The sequence below is a fragment of the Odontomachus brunneus genome, unplaced genomic scaffold, assembly GCF_010583005.1.
Source record: "Odontomachus brunneus isolate Ranch 3 - 2012 unplaced genomic scaffold, Obru_v1 Obru_scaffold_188, whole genome shotgun sequence".
NCBI lineage: Eukaryota > Metazoa > Arthropoda > Insecta > Hymenoptera > Formicidae > Odontomachus > Odontomachus brunneus.
The window spans coordinates 509024-515667 of record NW_022639638.1 but is presented as its reverse complement, the minus strand read 5'-3'; the positions used below and the strand labels follow the sequence as shown (position 1 = coordinate 515667).

The 6644-nt window shown below is 44.4% G+C and overlaps 1 protein-coding gene and 1 long non-coding RNA gene across 2 annotated transcripts in view; one reads left to right on the top strand and one right to left on the bottom strand.

Annotated features, from left to right (window-relative positions):
- LOC116851725 (serine-rich adhesin for platelets-like) overlaps positions 1-6644 on the bottom strand; it is a 93134-nt gene that overhangs the window by 9863 nt on the left and 76627 nt on the right. The gene's annotated exons all lie outside the window — the stretch shown is intronic.
- On the top strand, positions 111-1053 carry LOC116851732. The gene is made up of 3 exons (XR_004379632.1): positions 111-355; positions 658-767; positions 910-1053. It is a non-coding gene; the product is annotated as an uncharacterized LOC116851732 (long non-coding RNA).

Sequence of the window (6644 nt, the reverse complement as noted above, 5' to 3'; positions counted from 1 at the left end):
ACACACACACACACACACACACACACACAAAGTTGCGAAATAAAAGTAAATCTGATTTAAATCGAATCCTCATAAACGACAAGGCGCTTTAAGTGTCAATTTCTTGCACTAGCGCATCTAGTTCAGCTAAAATGAACGAACTTGAGGACGGTCGTAGATGGCTACAAAGAGTGCAACATGGCGACGTATAGTGCAAGTTGTTTTTAACTTTATTCTTTATAAATAAATAGTGTCTGCGTAAGTTCGAAAAAAAAACTCGTATCTTGTTATTCTTTGCGAGCGATTGTGGGAGCATCACAACGACGTGAAAGAAGTGATTTAAACATGAATTACAATCATTCGAACGCTCGTCGAGGTAAGCGTAACCTACGAATTGCAGATGTAAACTTGCACTCTAACGATACGTCTTCAATAAAGATATTTACGATACATCGCTAACGTTCTGGTTAGATTTTCTCGTGCGTTTATTCTCAGCGCTACAGCAGGAACAATATTAATGTAATCAGAACTGTACAATAACGCAACTATGGATTTTGATCATATACAATAGAATATCATTACAGCTTGATTATATCAGCATATTTCTAACATTTTAAGTATACGAATATAAAAAGATGTAAGAAAAAAGGATTTGAACAAGTTATCATGTATAAATAGGGAAACCGAAGAGATTACTGGATCCATCGGCTGCTTTACAACCACCACCACCACCTTTATCAGCACCAGCTCCTCCAATGTCGCAGAATCTTTATGTGTACAACAAACAGGTAATCTTTATAGGTTGTGTGCATTTATGATATATTTATGATTATTTTATTTATATAATTCTTTATAGAACAGATTAATTCTCAAGAATTAATAGGAATTTAAAAACAAAAGAAATTTTCATATTCTTTCTAAACTTCTTAGATACCAGTGAACAATGGCGCAATGCCAGAGTATGGCTTCAATGTTCCTAGACAGACACCGCCTCCATATGGATTTCATTCACAGATGCCAAATTACCCACAAAATGATAATCAAGGAGGAGAATTTGCAAGTTCTCAATTTGCGACACAATTATTGGCTCAACCAGTTGTTACAAACATGGCGGTAGAATATGGAAATGCATTAGTTGGTTCTGGGAAGCAACATCTTGAAAAATATGTTCCAATTACAGCATTGAAATATTACTTTGCTGTAAATACAGATTATGTTTTTGCAAAATTGATGCTGTTGTTTTTCCCATTTACGCATAAGGTGAGCTTTGTAAATTTAATAATTCTCTCTCTCTCTCTCTCTCTCTCTCTCTCTCTCTCTCTCGACTTGCACTGAAAATCAAGCCGTCGTACCCGCGTTTGCGTTCAGCCACGTCGTCGAACCTTCCGCGATCCCGGCCGGCTGCAACCGTCGGCGTCTCTATAGGCAATGGTATCGATCCTTAAAGGGGACAAGCCGTATCGCGTTCGGCCAGCTGCGAACCGTTTCCCGTCTCGCCGCGTCCTCCGTGCCACGCTGTTAATTAATCCCTAATTAATCCGCAGCCGGTCCACGAGCGAAATTCCGCACGCGAGCGCGGCGCACGAAGAATTCGTCCAGGTGAAATTGAGTTATAAATATGCAAATCTCTCTCCCACTCTCTCTCACGATTCGCTCTCAGAATCGAGCAGCGAGACCGCGTGGAGGTATCAGTTTCTAATTTAGACTAATAAATATGCAATCGCCTGGCCGGATGAATCGCGCGCGACTCCGAAATCCGGATTAAAGGGATCGCGCGACATCATCCCGACGAACATTTCTCGGCGAATCTCACGAGACTCGACGGTGACACGGCGGCGATGATGATGCGGGTCCTCCCTTCTATCCTCTCTCTTTCTCCTCTTTTTTCCAGCCGCCGACACCGGCTGACCTGTGAATAATTCGCCGGCGCTTTTTGCTGCGCAGGTTAATTCGCGCGTTACGCATGGATCACCGTTCTCGCGCGTCTATGCATGCGTCATCGCACGACGACGACGACGACGATGCACACGGCGGTATATCCACGAGGAGAGGAAGAAGAAGGACGGGGGGCAAGGCGGCGACATCATCCACGGGCACGAACGCATCCACGGGGAAAACCGTCGTCGGGGTTGGCCTCCTTCAAAGAAAATGTCACGTGCGCGCGCGGCGTAATAAAGTGAATTAACGTCGCATGCCGTGGAGAGGCGACGACGCTAATTTAGCGATAAAAGGCCGATCGATGTCGGATGACGTCAACGATCCTCCGCTAACCGGCCAAGGAGCTCGCCGCTTTAACGCGCGCGCTCCCTCGTCCGCTCTAAGCGTGATCAATAACGGTACGTCAAAGGTACGTAATGCGACGTTGTCCTTTAAAGACGATGGACCGTTCAGCCGAGGGTCGCCGTGATAACGCGACTCGGCCGTCGACACAACCTGCTGCGGCCATCCGCGGTTCTTTGCTCGTCCTTTCCTCGCACATAAATGTCCAAAATACACCTTGAAATCGCCTCAAAGACATATGAACCAAGGAGAGTATCTTTCAAACTACTCCAGGATGTCTTTTGGACACGTACTGTATGGGTAAGATGTTAGTATCAGTGCTGTCAGTATCCAAGTATACTTACAAAGTGGTACTTTTTATCTTACGATAGTTGCAAAGCAACTTTCTCTGCTAAGTGCAGCCAATTGACGAATCACGATTGCGAAGTGACCGCTTTAAGCCCGTGTCACACTAAGGATTGGAGATAGAGGATTGCGGAATGAAGATTGGAACTTGACCAATTGGAAACCAAGCAAGCCAAGACCAAAGTGCATTGATTCGTCGAAATCTAATCTTCAACCCGCAATCCTCAATTTCCAATCCATAGTGTGACACGGGCTTTAGTCATCTTCCCGTCATCTTCGCGTCGTCTCGACGTCACGATCGCGACTTTTGATTCTGCCATTTCGTTGTCGCCGTCGTAGTTAGTCACCGCGGCTATAATTTACGCGGCTTTCGTCAGCCTGTTACGGTGACTCGCCGAGCTATCACATAATAACGGTCTTTATGCAGCAACGGTCGGGAATGTTGACCCTTAAAGGCGAAAGATAGTTCCGCGGGAAGAACACGCGCGCGGGTGGCCAAAACCGATTCGTCACGTGGTGAATAGATCTGAGAGTCCGGCGCGGGGAAAAAGCATCGTTGCAAATTCATTCGATGTTCGCGATGTTCGGACAAAAGACAGGTAATCGGCGGTGTGTGTTATCGGGTATCTCGTTATCGCGGAATGACCGCGGTGTATTAGTTATTAGTTACGATACCGTAATGCGATGCATGACACAATAGCATTCCACGTTGCGGGACGTCGCGAGACGCACGGTGGGAATTCAGCTCTCGTGCTGAATCGAGATCAAAATTGCACAGCCCGCGACATTGCAGTCGCGAGGACGATTAATGAAAGCTGACATGAGCGATCTTCGCGGCGATATTCGTCAGGAAAAACGCGGGTGACTGACGGAGCCGGTTATTAACGAAAAGTATTCGCGAATCCTCTTTGCCAATGACGCTCGTTGAATCAAAATAAAATCGCTCTTTCGCTTCGATATTTTCGTTTCATTGGATAATCACGAGTGTGAAGCGAAATGATGCAATTACCGCGTTCACTACCGTGCTGATTGCACAAAGGCTAATTGATAATTGAACTAAACAAAAATACGACAAATTTAGGTAAAAGTCCCAATTCCCGGATACGTATTTAATCCTCGACATTCTTATTGTTTTGGCCTTTAAATGCAAATACTCAAACTTTCAACAGATATGGATATATAGAACATAATGGATATATAAAATATAATAGAACATATATACGTATGTTCAATATATATATTTTATGTCGAAAGCTTAGATATTCGTACTTAAGGGCCAAAACAATAAAAATGTCCAGGAACATGTTAGGTAACATATTTTATACAAACATACTATACATGTAACTTAAAAAGACACGGCTGCTCATAATGAGTCAACGCGACATTCGACGTGTTGATTTACAGTCACGAGTGGGAGATAATGATATAAATCGTTCTCACACGTGCAAGATAAATATAAGAGATAAATATCTCGAGAAAGAGAGCGAGAGGAAGAGGACGGAAAACTGAGGATGGGTCTGACGGTTCCTCTTTTTTCCAGCAAACTCGGTTTCACGGAGACGACTCGGGCGAGACGTGCACCTAATTATGTGTCATCCGGCGTCGTAGGATCGATTTTATTTCGCCGTGGTCCCGCTCGACGCCGGTGTAACATGTATCGAGAGCGCTGAATAATTGATCCGCTTCATCCGCTTTAAGCGCACGAAGTCATCGCGCATACAGCGTTATACAGCGCGGATGGTGCGGTTCGTCTGGAACGTGCAGATCAATATTCCGCCACGTTGCGTTCCTCATCCGCCTCTCTCTCGTTCTCCCTCCTCTACCACCGCCACCGCCACCAACACCAACACCACTACCACTACCACCATGTCCTCCTCTCCTCCTCTTCGCCCCCTCCTGCACCTCCTCTGTGGCCCAACTATCCCAGCTGAATATTGGCATTGATTTTCACGGTTCGGGAAGGCTCGTGACCGCCCCCCGACTGCGGAGGTCCCGGACGAAACAGTCGAGTCTAAGGTCGCTGTATTATATATATATATAATACAATTATATATATATATATATATATATATATATATATATATACATATATATACATATATGTATACATATATATACATATGTATATATATATATATATATACATATATATATATATATATATATATATATATATATATATATATTCCATATATACTTTCCAAGGTATGTACGCGGTGCACAGACAGGAGGAGGAGATGGAAGAGGAAGAGATGGAAGAGGAAGAGATGGAGAGGGTCAATTTTCGCGATAGAGTGTCTCAGGCACGGTAAACGTTTAAGTCACGTGTAGTACACGGAGCAACCGAGAGCGCGCTCTTGTCATTCCGTCTCGCTCTCACACACGGGATTTATTATTCTGGCGCCACTTTCTATTATTCGCGCGGACTCCGCTCCGGATATCGGCTATCGAATTACTGATTATTATAAATAATACAAGACACGTAGGCGCGTTGTCATCCTGTCGCAATGCTCAGTCTCTAAAGTTAAGATCCCGTGAGAGAGTCGAGTGACACATGTTAGACACACTTTTACGTTCACCGTATCCGAATGGAATGTTATAGTATCGATCTCGCTTGAATAAAAAAAACATATTGTGCTTTATCGCAAACATACAGCGCCGAATCAAGGTTCTCAAACAGAACCAACAGAGCGCAGTTCGCGCAAAGCGCGAACGCCATTCGTGCACAAGATCGTGCACAAGAAAACATAAATTCAAAAAACGTGCAGGATTGTGTCGCGGGACGAAGGAAAAGTCGCAATTCTGTCACATCAACACATATATTTTGTTTTTGCTTGTATGCATACATACGATAAACAGTACAATGTTACGCGTTCCTCGAGGTATGGTATACTAGAAAAATTTCATTATCCACTACTACAATTGCTATGCGTCGTATTGTTTCATATCTTCGTCGATTTCGTGTATCTCTCTGCGTAGTTCTATAAGGGAATCGTTAAAAAAAAAAAAAAAAAAGAAAGAAAAGAAAAACGAGAAAACGAACGATCAAACGGAGAAAAGAAAAAGCAAAGAGAAGAGAAAAGAAAGTAATATAAAGAAAAAAAAAGAGAAAAAAGGAAATAAAAGACAAACGAGAAACGGAAAATTATAATACATATTGTGAGAAAATACCTCGTGTTTCCTCGTTCTTTTCGTCCCGATCGGAGAAAACTATCGCGCGTTACCTCGTGCGGCGCGCCACATTGAAAATGAAAGCCCGGGAAGCGCCCACCGGCTTGGTCGTCGACAACGAAATTGAATAAATGCGAGAGCGACGTGAGCGAGAGCTGGAGTATCGCTCACTTATTACGCGCATCACGGTAATAAAGTATATTCTGTGATCCCACATGTTGTCGCGCGACGATATTCGACACATCTCTCGTTCGTGGTGCACACACACACCGATTCCGCTCATCCGGCCGGCCGGCCGACCACGACTGCAACAACAACAACAAGTAATAACAACAGAGAGAAAGAGAACGCGGCAAGTACGCGAGCAGCCATTAGCTCGGCTCGGCCTCGCGACGCGCCCTTTGCGGATGGGGAATCCGCAGCGAAACGATTTTTATCCTGTAGCGCGAGGTACGTGCGACAACAAAGTGATCAAGTGACGTGTCCCCGGAAAGAAGAACGAGATCTCGAGGAGCGAGCGCGAAACGATAATATCGTACGATGCGGTACGACTCCGCCGGAACGACTACCGCGATCCCGGGGAGAGAATCCGGGAATAAAAATACAACGAATGTCACATCAAAAGCGTGGTCGGCGCGAGGATGACGTGGGTGTGTGTGTATGTGTGTGTGTATGTCTCTATCTGTATATGTATTCGACGACCAAGTCTTTCGTCGAGAGAATCTGTCTCTCTTTCTTCTTTCCTTTCATTCTTTCATTTTTCCTTCCATCCTTCCTTTTTTTCCTTCTTTTGTTTTCTTTCTTTTTCTTTACTAACATCCTCCCTCTTCTCCCTTTTTCTTCCTCTCTCTCTCTCTCTCTCTCTCTCT